Source organism: Choloepus didactylus, chromosome 12, assembly GCF_015220235.1.
Source record: "Choloepus didactylus isolate mChoDid1 chromosome 12, mChoDid1.pri, whole genome shotgun sequence".
In the NCBI taxonomy this organism is placed as follows: Eukaryota; Metazoa; Chordata; class Mammalia; order Pilosa; family Megalonychidae; genus Choloepus; species Choloepus didactylus.
The window spans coordinates 51,223,113-51,236,569 of record NC_051318.1 but is presented as its reverse complement, the minus strand read 5'-3'; the positions used below and the strand labels follow the sequence as shown (position 1 = coordinate 51,236,569).

The window sequence follows — 13,457 nt, the reverse complement described above, 5'->3', positions numbered from 1 at the left end:
TCTCATTGTTCATCTTTAGTTCTTTGAGTAGCTGCTCTAGGTGCTGTGTCTCTTCTGGTCTTTTGATTTGGGTGCTTGGGCTTGGGTTATCCATATCGTCTGGTTTTTTCATATGCTTTATAATTTTATGTTGTTTTTGGCCTCGTGGCATTTGCTGAACTTGATAGGGTTCTTTTAGGATTTGTAGACCAATTGAAGTCCTTATCTCTAATTTATGAGATCTACAGCTTCGTGGAGTACACTTTCTCTAACTAACCAGCAGGTGTCGTCCACGAGCCACCTGTTCTCCACAAGCCAATTCTCCCCTCCTTAGCCTTTTTGGTGAGTGGGGGAGTGAGTCTTGTGGGGTCCAATTGGTGTACCAAGCTTGCTTGTAGTTGGTGTTGCCTGCCCTGTATATGGGGCGTGTTTCTGGGCAGTCAGGGAGGGGGGGGTGGCTCTAACAATCAAATCTCCCTGGTGATCCTAGAGTTTTAAAGCTGCTGCAATAGTCTAATCCTTCAGTTCAGTCCTGCCACAGTTTGTCTCTGCCACTGACCCACAAGTCCTTGGTATTGGCGTATGGCTCCTGAGACTTGCAAGTGGGCCCCTCTTCCAGGCCGTGCACCCCGGGTCCTCTGTTGAGGGATGACTGTGCTATGTCACAGGTGAGTGCCGTCCCCCCAGGGCAGTTCTGGGCTGCTGGGCTGTGTAGGGAGGCTCCCAGTCTGCTGAAATGATGGCTGAATGGGGCTTTGTTAATTCACACTGCTCTACCTTCCCAACTCTGGGACAATCAGCTGAGGTTGCAGGGAAGGCTAATGTCCACGCCCAGTTTTGTGGTGTGTGCCTGTTATCTGAAGCACTTCCGTCACACTGGGTTGTCTGGGGCGGCTCTGGGCTATGGGGCTGGCAATGGGCAGGAGTGCTTCCTGTCCACCAGGATGATGGCTGTGAGCGGACACCCCCCTTTTCTTGGGAAGTTGTGGTGTTTAGTGAATTTTCTCAGCTACTGGATTATTGCGTTTTGTCTCAGAGCTCTCCTAGTTCTGCTCTTGACTTGACCTGCCCAAATAGCAAGCCTTTGAAGCTTTCTGTATTGGGCTTCTTAGAGTAATTGTTTTAGAAAAAGAAAAAAGGATTAAAAAAAAAAAAAAAAAAAAAGAAAAAAAAAAAAAAAAAAAAACGGGCCCTCCTCAGAGATCTAATGGGTTATTGAAATGCTAAGAGACAAAGCAACCAGGGCCATTAAGGAAAGGTCCACAGGGCAGAGAGATCAGCTTTTCTTCGGGATTTGCATATGCGCCTCAGGGCCCTTCCCCTTTCTATGTTCACCAGAACTCCAAAAATCCTCCGCTTTTATTTTGGAGTTTTTCGTGTTGTTTTTTTTCTATGCCTGTCTCCTCTCTGCTGGGCTGGCTGCTCTCAGATTCTCTGGTGTCTGGTCTCAGTCTATCTATGGTTGGAGTTTGAATCAGTAGAATGAGTTTCCGATAAGGGCAGCCACTGCAGTTCTCCCTTCTCCTTCCCGGAGCTGACAGCCCCTCCTCCCCCGGGACTGAGCCTGGCAGGGAGGGGCGTGGGTCCCCTGGCCACAAAAACTTACAGATTTCGCTGATCTCAGCAGTTCCACGTTTTCATGAGTGTTGTATGAAGTATGCCCAAAGTCAGATTGCTCTGTGGTGTCCAGTCCACGCAGTTCCTGGCTTTCTACCTACTTTCCTGGAGGAGTAACTAAAACATACAGCTCACCAGTCTGCCATCTTGCCCCGCCTCCTAATATATCTTTTTATTTGAATAAAATATGATCTTATGCACATGAAATTCTAGTGATTCTTTAACAAAAGGCACTATAGCCAAACAATGAGTATAGCAAATTGCAAGTTATATAGTCAATATAAAATATTCACTACAAACAATTAATACGAACTGCAAACAAAAGAAAATGACAAGTAAAATAAAATAAAATAAAAAAAATACCAATTGAATTAGAATTTCAGGGTATAAAATACTTAGGGATAAATATAACAAAATATTTAAGTAATACTTTTTGAAAAATACCATTTGCCATTGAAAGATATATAATTTGCCATAGCATTGAAAATATGAATTAGTTAGGGATAACTTTAAATATGTGCATAAATTTTACATTAAAATCAGAAAGTGACACTCACAGAAATTATAGAAGACTAAAATAAATGCAGATAAATGTCCACCAATGCAATTCCAAAAAATTGTGTCAGTGCCCATTCTGTTGTTCAATACGAATGCTTATATGTTGTCACTGTTTCTTCACCCTCAGTACACTGTAAATGATGTAAGTTTGCTTCTATATTATCTAAATATACTTTGCAGTTTCTCATCTTTTTCATTATAGTCACCTGAATACAAGCCACCATCTTTTTCTCTATGAATTATTATAGTTGCCTTCAAATTGCACTAACTTTGCACACTGTATAGAACCTGAAATTATATTTATGTTACTCTTTTATGTGAAACCTCGCAATGTCTTTCTTTTTCCTTTAAGGAAATAACAATTAGGATACTCATGATGATACTTTCCTTCTCTTAGGATCTTGATAATTTGTGTAAAGACATCTTATTACCTAGCAGAGAATATAACATATGTTCTTACAATAAACATAAAATTAAGGGATGATAAATATCAAAATACTATAAATAATAGTAATAAATTATTTAACCATGATGCCAATACATCTGAAAATATGGATGAGATAATTTTTCTAGGGTATATGAATTAGTAAATCTGAATTAAAAATTAGGAAACCATAATAGAAAATAAATACAAAATAAATTTAAAAGGTTGTAAATATTTATCTCTAAAAAATGTTGGCAAGTTTACAATTGTTCTCCTACCAAGCCTTAAAATAACAGATCATTTTTACATTTCATAAGCCATCCCATAGCTGAGAAAAGAGTGTACACTATCATGGGAGTCTCAAAAGACAAATGGAGTAAGTCACAGTTTACAGCATCTTATTCAGGACACCAAGAATACTACAGCAAGGGGACGGGTCATATACAAAAGTGAAAGCTGCTTCAAGGCCAGGGGCTTTACTATAAACAGAAAGAAAGAAGTTTTGTATGTTCTGTTGATTGGAGCAAGGACTTGGTGGTCTTATATGGGTGTGTTAAATGGAAATGGGACTTCATTTTCAGTTGGACTAGATAGATTAGCAACCCTGCTCCACCCCTTTACTGGGTCACTGAAGCTGAATGTGAGAGCATTGAATAAATATCTTAAGCTTAAAAAAATCATTTGTGAAAAAAAGGGTTCATTGCACATTTTACTGTAAAAACTGTACACAAGATACTGTTATCAACTCAAAGAATTTAGATATTTTAAAAGCAATATGGAGAATTTTACATCAAGTGATAAGTCTGATTATATTTTTTAAAGCAAAAACACTTAGTTTTTCAGGATCATTTGGAATTATTGGTGATAAAAGATCATTCTTCAACAAGGTCTCTATCTTAGTCTGGGGGTTGGAAGTACCTTCCTTCCTAATTATCTCAGTCTTAGGGTTAGTGGCTGCTCCTTGTAACTTCTATTCTTATATTCATTTGAGTTTTACTTACTCATATTGGTCAATCTCTCCTTACTTCAACCCCCTGTTATAGTTAAAATATTTTGTATTAAACTTCCCTGCTAAAATTACTCTAAGGTTTCTCTCTCCTGGTTGGACCCACACTGAGAGATACACTGAAGCTAATAATGTTATAAAGTATTCATTTTGTTCATATCAAGGGTTATAGCTTGGCACTGCTGTAAATAAACTTCTTCAAATACTTACCTTGCATATAAGGAAACAGGTGGCATAGCTGGAATTTATACTAGACCATTTTAGTTCAATCTGCTCTCAGATTGGTTTGGTTTGATTTATTTGGTTTCCTAATCAAAGACTGGGAGTGTGATATTCTATATCTACAATTATGATAGTTAACATTATTTTTATATGCATACTTTCCTAAAATACTTCTGAAGACTCATTTTGTCAAATAAGACACTGTCATTCAAATATTTATTTTAACCTTGATTTTCTTTTTTCTTTTTTGGAGGTAGGGAGTATACCCAAATTTATTCAGTTTCTTGCCACCTCTCTGTGGTCAGGGAATGCTTTTTTTTTATTTTTTATTTTTTTATTTTTATGTTCACTGAGGTTATAATCCTTACAGGATATGGACTCTATGGGGTGTCTCAGTGTCAACTCCTGTCCAGAGCTACCTGAAGGCTAATTATTCTGCCATGGTTGGCTTGAGACTATGTGCTTTTGTAAGTAATATCTGGAAAATCTTTTCTCTCTCCACCTAACTGTTGCTTTAGCTAAGGAGCACCTGATTTTCAGAAAACTATTTACTCTGTATCATGGAGCAACCCATTACTTTCATAGGAGCTCAAAATTACATTACAAAGAAAATTATATTTTTCTATCATTCCTGGCATTTGGTAAAGAATATTGACCTGTGTAATTATTTACATTGTCAGAAATAGAAATCTACAGTAGAAATTTAAAAATAATGAGTGATATGAAAAAGTCCATGCTCAAATTTGAAAGAATTGAAAATCTATACAATTTTTCAGAAATATTCAAATAAAAGAACTGACTGCATAATAATTCTAATAATATTTAGCTATCTAACCATTAAATCAATTAAATCATCTTATGCAAATTATAGCCCCATTACCTAAGAATATGTTTGTGTTTGCTTATTTCAGCAGCTTTTCAGGAAAAGTCTGAATCTGACACTTTTACAAAAATTTTTGCAAAATTGCTTCCACTTTTGCCCAATTTATCATCATTTCTAGCCAGAACTATTCCAATAGCTTCCTGACAACTCTCCCAACTTTATTCTTGTCCTCCTTCATTCTGTTCTGCACACAAACCAGAGTGATGCTATCTTTGCCCCAAGATATTTGAAAATAAGATTCAGAAAGACAGTGATTTTTCTGTTTTTTCACTGATACATTTCAGTTTTTAATAGAGGGCCTATCACATAAGAGGGGATAATACATATTTATTGAATAAATAAGTGTACCCACAATGAATTTCTGAATGATGTGTGCTCTCTATGTCACTCTGACCTGAAATTTTACTTCTGGTCCACTCAGAAAACTCCAGATCCATCTGCCTTTCTAATCTCCTGAATTAATGCCAACTGGTTTCCAGGAACAAAGACTTTGTCCTTGCTCTTATGTTTCAAACTAATAAAAGAAAAAAAAAAAAAAAACATAGTTGGGGCAGGGTGAGAAAGCTAAAATGAGCATCCAGTGGTTCTTTTCTTTATTTTTGGTGATTTTTTTAAAACATAAACTCTTCTAATTTGCTTTAAGTCCCAAATGTGATCTGTCAAAGAGAGGACACATAACAGAAGTAGCAAAATGAGATAACTGCAGGTTAGAACAGTGAAACACTTTTAATTTTTCCCTCAGTTTTCTCAAATACAATTAGTTGATAAGATAACATAGGATATGTATCTCTTTATCCTAAGCTCCGAGTATCTTATTGTAAAATAACTCAATATATCTTTTATATGTGAATTTCAAGCATGCTAATGAGACTCTTAGATAAACCAAATTACAGAAACAGGCTAGATTCCAAATGATCCTGAAAAATTAAGTGTTTTTGCTTTAAAAAATATAATCAGTCCTATCTTTTGATGTAAAATTCTCCATATTGATTTTAAAATATCTAAATTCTCTGAGTTGATATTATCTTGTGTACAGTTTTCACAGTAAAAAATATGCAAGGAGTCATTTTTTTTCACAAATCAGTATGATTTTAAAAGTCATGTCATAAAAATATTAAGGTGTATATCTTTCCTCATTATAATCCTAAAGTTTACAGGCAGAAATAATTTCATAATAGCACTAAAATAATATTTATGAAAGTTCTTGAAGTAAAATATTTCCTTAACTATTCAGTATATAAATTTAATTTTCGTCATGATTGAAATTATTTTAATGTCTCCACCTTACAATATAGGGTGTTTAAATATGTTTACAGTCTTCACATTATGTTTTTTTACTAGATTTGCAGCCTATACATTGCCTTTTTTATTAGGTAGTTCTACATGAATGCATATAGTAATAAAGAGTGAAGGTCAGGTATTGCAATTGGAAGTTAAATACAGAACATTTCAGGGTTCTCTGTCATTGAAATAGAATACATTATGACAACTGACTGAATCAAAACAGAACATTGTATACATTTTGTCGGTTCATTTGATCCTTTACTATAGTGATGGGGTGACAAGAGATTACTGCTGAAAAACAGGCTATATTTTACTAGTTTAATACAATATAAAATTAATTATAAATAATTTTATTCAGCTTAAAGTAGTGAAAAATTAGAATCTGTGATACATCTACCTACTTGTAAAACAATAAAATTTTCCCTCATAAACCAGGAAAATAGTAAATAGACATTTATGAACATGTGAGCCTATTTATAGGGTACTTGGGAAAGCAAAATGTTTGGAAAAGTAGTTTAGATCAGCAACAGCAATAATATCATGTACTTTCTATCCCTGCTCTGTTTGAATTAAAATGATACCCGGAATTTCCTATCTGATTGTAGTGACGCCAATTTCTCAAATGTAACATTTGATTACAGTTATGGTTGCTATTATTGTTAATGATTTAAAAATTTCATTTAATTAATAGAATAGCTTAATCCATTGATCACCTCATTCCCTGAGAATAACAATTTATTGTGTTTTCTTTTAGCATTAAATTTGATAAGTATAATTTTGAAATGCATTTAAATTTCAGAGTCTTATTTTCCTTTACTGTGCTTTGTTACATATACAACCCAGTTTCATTTTCTGGGAAATGCCTCTTAGGAGGTTGACATTAATGCTAATTAAATTGTTTCATCTAATCCTTTATGTGTCACACTGAAAGTGTTACTTTAATGACAAAAGCCATCAAAACACCAGACCTAATGTGTTGTTAATTAACTCAAATGATTGATTTTGCTTCCTTAAAATTTTAAATGTTTAAATACAACAGTGTCATAAGGTAATTAGAGAGTTAGAATATAGAGACCTATTCCCAGCTGCTGGGTGAACTATGATTACTTTCGAAAGGTAATCTGCCAGGTGCTATTTCTGTTTAGCATCTTGAAATGACATGTCAGTCTTGAAAAGCTGAATACTTGATATCAAAAGGGATTTAGAATTTTAAGGAAAAATCAGTCAGTGAGACCAAATAAATAAGTAAATAATCCAATCCAAAATATTTTCCATCTCATTTGTCTTCTTTCTTGATTCTTTCACCTTTTTCATGATACAGGAAAAAAAAAAAAAGCACTCTTTCATGTACTTTCTCTTCCTCCTAGCAATGCAGTCTTCTTATACTTTTTGGCCTGTTTATTCCCACTTATGTGAAATTTTATAATTGCATATGTACAGTCTAATATCATAACTGATTATTTTCATTTTGGCAGGACGCATCTTTGAAATAAAGTGCATGAGGGAGGGTAATTCAAGTTAAGTAATTAAGTGGTGAAAATAAATTTATAAATGGGTTAAGGATAAATTGAATCTTTAAGAAAACCATTTTGTTTTTTATTATATTCCAGACACATATTGGCTTGTGGCTGTTTCAGAATGTTTTAATACTGAGTTATTTTACAATACTAACTGGAAGAAGACGAATATTGATTTCCTCATGTTCCTATACTTCCAGGGCCCAAGTTTTAGGGACAGCTTACATCTCTCATAACCATTCATATATATCTGCTTTGAGATTTGCAAATTTATTTTAAATTGATGCAGAGGAAATAGATTTGATGCATTATCTCTGTTTAGTTACAAGGGATTTTGCTAAAATTAAAGCTTTTGCTGGAGGAAAAAGAAAATTGTGTATTTGTTTCACCAAAGTTATTTTGATAATTACCCAGATGAGAGACATCCACAATATATAGTAATAAATATAAACAATAATATAACAATCCTGAAAAATAATTGTGCCAATTACTGGTGATCATGGTCTAAATTTTACTTTGCTATAATTAAATTAAAAATATATAGGTACTGCTAACACAGTACCTTTAATGAATGATATCAAAACAAAAATCATCAAACATCATCATGTTCAAACTTCAGTCTTTGGAAAACTGCAATTAATGCCTTGTTCATTTGACTGCACACATTTTTTTCCTGATTATTTTTTCCATTGAGTAAAAGAGCCTAAACATAAGTTATACCAGTTAGTATCTGTGGCATTTTCATAAACAGTATTTGATTACATAAAATGAAGCCATAGTTATAAGAAGCATGTCATATTTTTCCCTGATGTTTTATGGGAGATTTAAAATATCTGCTGATATGAATTTTGATGCTAGCATCATATTTTCCAATCCAGTACTACAAATGCATTAAAGACAGATGGATTTTAAAGCACAGTGTTGTTGAAATCATAAAATTTCAAACTATGTGCTATGTTTGACTAAATACCTAATATGTCAGACCTTGGACAAAAAGAAACCCAAACAACAAACTATTGCCATTTGGGCTATAGTTCGCTTATATATAATTCAAATATTTGGGAAACAGATTTATCCTATTATATAGACGTGTGTGTGTGTGTGTGTGTGTGTGTGTGTGTGTGTGTGTGTGTGTGTGAAGTGAGAGGAAAGGAGAGACAGAGAGCTTATCTACTCTAGTAAGAGGATATGTTAACTTCTTCAATACCAGTGGAATAAGAAAAAGGATTTTAAAAATCTAGAAAACTCAATGAAAATCTACAAAAAGAAGCATGTATATATATATATATACACACACACACACACATGCACATATACAGCACTTAATAAAAGCAGTATATGCAATCAAAATTCTTATAGACTAAACTTGTCGAATAGGAGAGATGGTCAGAATAAGTAAAACCAGTACAAACACACACACAGGCACATACATACTAAAAATAGTTATACAGTCTTAAAAGGAAAATATAAAAATAGGAATGCACAAAGTTTGAAAGTAAACAATGGAAATGTTAAACCAAATATTGACCAAAAGATACTAAAGTAATTGCAGGCACATATACATTCATGTATGCCTTATCTGAGTAGAGGAGTGTCAACTGTACTGTTTGTCTTCTGTTTGCCTCTCAGATGTTCTCTTTACTCTTCTCATCTCTGCTCTAGGAAGTTGACTGCCATGTTATTGAAAGATACCCTAGTCCTCTAGCTTCTGGTTGACTTTAGCCAAAGGTGGGAATGGTAGCAAGTGTAGTCAGTGTGTTTATTCCTCAGCTCCTTTTCTGCTGGGTTGCTGTAAGGGAGCTCAGTCTCTGCATCAAAACTCTTATCAGGTTCAGGATTCCAGAAACTTCTCCCTCACCTAAGATTAGAGGCCTTAATGGCTCCCCACTGATAGTAATTCTGCGGCATGCCATATCTCTTGTAGATTGCCTCAAATTCTGCCCACATAAAGATTCACATACTGCATATGCTGGGATTGGTTTCCCCATCTATTTTAGATTTATAGAGCTAAAACACTTGTCCTGGTAAATGGCATTCCAGTAATACATGGCTCATGGTGGATAATGAATATCAACTTATCACCACAACAGCATGGGGTAAAGTACAGTGGAAGAGCAAGTTTTGGAATATAAATTGCCTGCATTACTTATTTACTAGGGCTATATTAGTGGCTGTAAAAATTTTGGGATTTTTTGACTACATCTTATGGTGCTAGAGAACATATATTAGAAAAAGAATAGTGAATGTTCTGAATGTCCAAATCAGAGTACATTTATAAAATCAGGAAATTTGCATCTTTGAAAAGAGTTCTCATCTCCAAAGGACCAAGCCCAGAGCCTGACTGTAAATGTTGCAAAATCAATTAAATGTTTAATTCTATTATGTCTAATACTCTAAGTTGAGGGCACTTGTGGGGAAATATTGGGGCCCTGAGGTATGGAATGGAAATCTTTGGGTAAAATAGGTAAAGCTGAAAGCTTTGAATCTTCAAAACCCTTGAATTAAAATTACTGCCCCCCCACTACCAATCTGAAGAAACCAGCCTTTACCTTCTGTATTACTTACCTATTGCTGTGTGACAAATTACACTGAATTGCCAAACAACAAACATTTATTATCGCATTCCTTTTGTGAGGGTCATAAATTTGGTTGTGGCTTATCTGGGTTTTTCTGACTTAAGTATCTGTTGTAAGTTTGCAGTCACAATGTATGCCAGAACTGAAGTCGTATAAAGGCTTAATTGGGCCTAGATGATCTACTTCTGCAAAGTTCACTCACTTGTCTGTTGGCTGGAAGTCTCAGCTCTTTACCACATGTGAGTTAATAAATGCTTCTTGGTTTTTGGTGTGTAGTCATAACAAATCCTAAAATCTGGAAGTGGTTTTGGAAATGTTCAGCGGGCAGTAGCTGGAAGAACTTTGTGGAAGTGTAAGAGTAAAAGCGTAAATTGTCTTGAACAGAATGTTGGTAGAATTCTGGATGTTAAGGAGGCTGACACTGAGGGCTTAATGGGAGAGAAAGATGTTATTAGAAACTGGAGGAAAGGGCCAGTGTTAACAGCTTTTGATGCAGGCAAGTATACCTAATGAACTTAGTGATCAAGGTATGATTTCCAACCTTAATTATCCTGTTCTGTATGGTAATATAATCTGGAGGAACCACGATTATCCCACATAACATCATGCTGACTTACATGAATGATGCCGTGATGTTTATTGAACCTTATGAGGAAGAGGGAGCAATCATTTTATCTGCCATAGTAAATCATTACTGTTCTTAGAAATTCAGGTTCCTGAACCTCCGTCAAGTTTCTAGGGATTCATTTGTCTTTGGCAAGTTAGCTTATTCCCCATGAAGCAAGGGACAAAATGCTACATGTTAGAGCCAAAGGTAAAGAACCCACCACAAACAGAATAAAAATGTTTATTTGTCCTCTTTTCAGAGGTAACATATGCCTTATTTGGACCTGCTGCTCCAACACATTAGCCAGGTGACTCACAGGGCTATCGTTTTGAGGTGTGACTAGAGAATTAAAAAACCTTCTACTAGGCTCAGGTTGTGAAGCAAGTTAATCTGCCATTTGATCTTCTGCCAGAGTAGACCTACTGGTCTTGGGAATGCCAATAGGCAGAAAGAGATGTGCATGTAGATTCTGCCAAGCCCCATAGGAAAATCACAGGGAAAACTCCCAGGGTTTTAGAAAAAGGTTATATACTCTTCTGCCACCAAATATTCCACAGTTTAAAGGTTGTTTCTGTTTTGCTACTAAGCCTTGGTAGATATTGAAGTCTCGACCAAGGGACACTAAATGACTGTGCTGCCAGAGATGCCTATTATGAACTGGCTATCTTCTGGTTCAACAAACCATAACGTTAAGCATGCACAATAATTATCTATTATAAAATGCTTATGCTTTTGTTAACAGTCTCTTTATTAAACTTTATTCAAATTACTAAGTTTGAATGTGGCATCTACTCCTGCTGGGACTCTGACTAATACAATTCCTAATAATAGAATTTATAAATCAAAACAATGACATACCAATTATGAATTTAATTTACCTAAGAATTTGATTTAAAATATATAAAATTATATTTTAAAAATTGTAAGTTTTAAGTGTCAAATCCATCATTAGATTTTTTTAAACACATCTTCAAGTTAGTTAATAGTTAATAGAGATATGGAAGATTGGAACAATACATAGTAGATCTTCGGTTTTCACAGATTCTCTGTGAATTAGCCTATTAGTAAACAGACAGAATAGTGAAGATGGATGTAGGATGAAGGTGGGACAAAGCAAGGTGAAAATGTTGGGCTATTTAGGAACATTTTTTTTTATCTGACTAAATAATTGTAAGTCTACTATGTATGTATTAAGCCAAGATGGCAATGTTAAGGGGGGATAACATGTCATTACATTTTTTTTAAATCATGACCCTCAGGGAGTCTTACTGAAACAATTTTTTAACAAAGTGATCAATTCAAGATGAAATTTGGTTTATAGGCTCATGAAAAATGATTACCCATATAGTAAAGGATATTTTAAATCTACAATTACGTTACGCTTGTAGTTTAAAGAGTCACTATGAAACAGAATTTCTATTCTTTCATAGATCTTGTTATCCACTGTCAAACAAGCTTACTGTTTCTCTTGAATTATAATGACCAGACCGTTTTTTGGGAGAGAGACAGCTAAATAGAAAGAGGAGCACAAGGTTGCCAGTTTTATTTCTTAAGTTCGGTCATGAGTAAAGAGATATTTGCTTTATCATTCTCTGTTGATGTCATTTCATATATATCTTTGTATGGAAATATTTCATACTGAAACTACAATCAGGCTCTTGAGTTGTAGCTGGTTCTGCATTTAGTCAGTGAGATGAGGATGCAGATGAAGCAGCCTGCACCAGTTGGACCCCACCTTGAAATAGACCTGCCTGGACTTCCAGAGACTTCTTGGGAGGGTCCATCCATCTGTCTTTTCTGAGGAAAGAAGAAGAGTTTCATCTTCAGTAGCTGCTCTTCTACAAAATTTAAGCAAAGGATATACCTGAAGGGCCTCATCAATATGAACTTGTAACACACAGAAGCAACTATGGGAAGTGGGAATCTGAGATAAGCTGCTCTGCTGCCCAAGGGAAAGGACCTCAGTGAATGGATTGCAGTTAACTCTGTGGATTTCTTCAACCAAAATATTTCAGAATTCTGCTCCGAAGCAAGCTATTCAGTCATACCTGTATGTCCAAAATATAAATGCCATTGTGCCGAAGGTACTAATATTAAAATGCCAATCAAATGTTCTGCTCCAAATACATGAACTATTTGGATGGCTTTGCTTCTGGGTCAGCTTAATGATGAAACTCTTTTTCTTCTAAGATTGGTGTCCCATTGCCCCAAAACTTTATGTCTGTGTCAAAGGCTATTTTAATGTGTCTCTTCAGGGTTTATGTCCATAATCATAGCACTTTGATTTTTTGATGAAAGTGTAAGAGGATGCATCTGTAAATATTCTCTTTAAGCAAAATTTTCTTTATTCAGAATTTCGATTTGATTGATAAGCATGAGTTGGCCCATTCTTAAGAATTAATTGAGAAGCTTGGATCAAATACAGATAAACATTTCTTCTTGAACACAGCTACCTTCTCTCTTCATCTATTGCTAGAGCTATCTATTTGCTATCTATTATAGAATAGTGACACAAACTTTAAAAAACTGATAACACTGTTCCAAAGATAGGTTGATCTAATAGCTTCAGAGTGAGAACTTAAGAGATAACAAAATTCTGGGGCTTATGTGACAGCACAACAAATTCTGAGGTAGTCTGTTTGACCCATCCTGTAATTGTCATAGAATCACACTTCATTGTCACAAGTGATGACTGTCAGGTCATTTTTTAGTTAGTTCATTTGTGTTTTGCTGACAAAAACAATTGTCTTTTTCAGGAAATAGCAAAGAAAATATTAAGAATTA

At 34.8% G+C, this 13,457-nt stretch overlaps 1 pseudogene; it reads left to right on the top strand.

The window, feature by feature from the left end:
• Nucleotides 1-13,175, top strand: part of LOC119506839 — a 71,565-nt pseudogene extending 58,390 nt beyond the window's left edge.
• The last annotated feature ends 282 nt before the right edge of the window (nucleotides 13,176-13,457 follow it).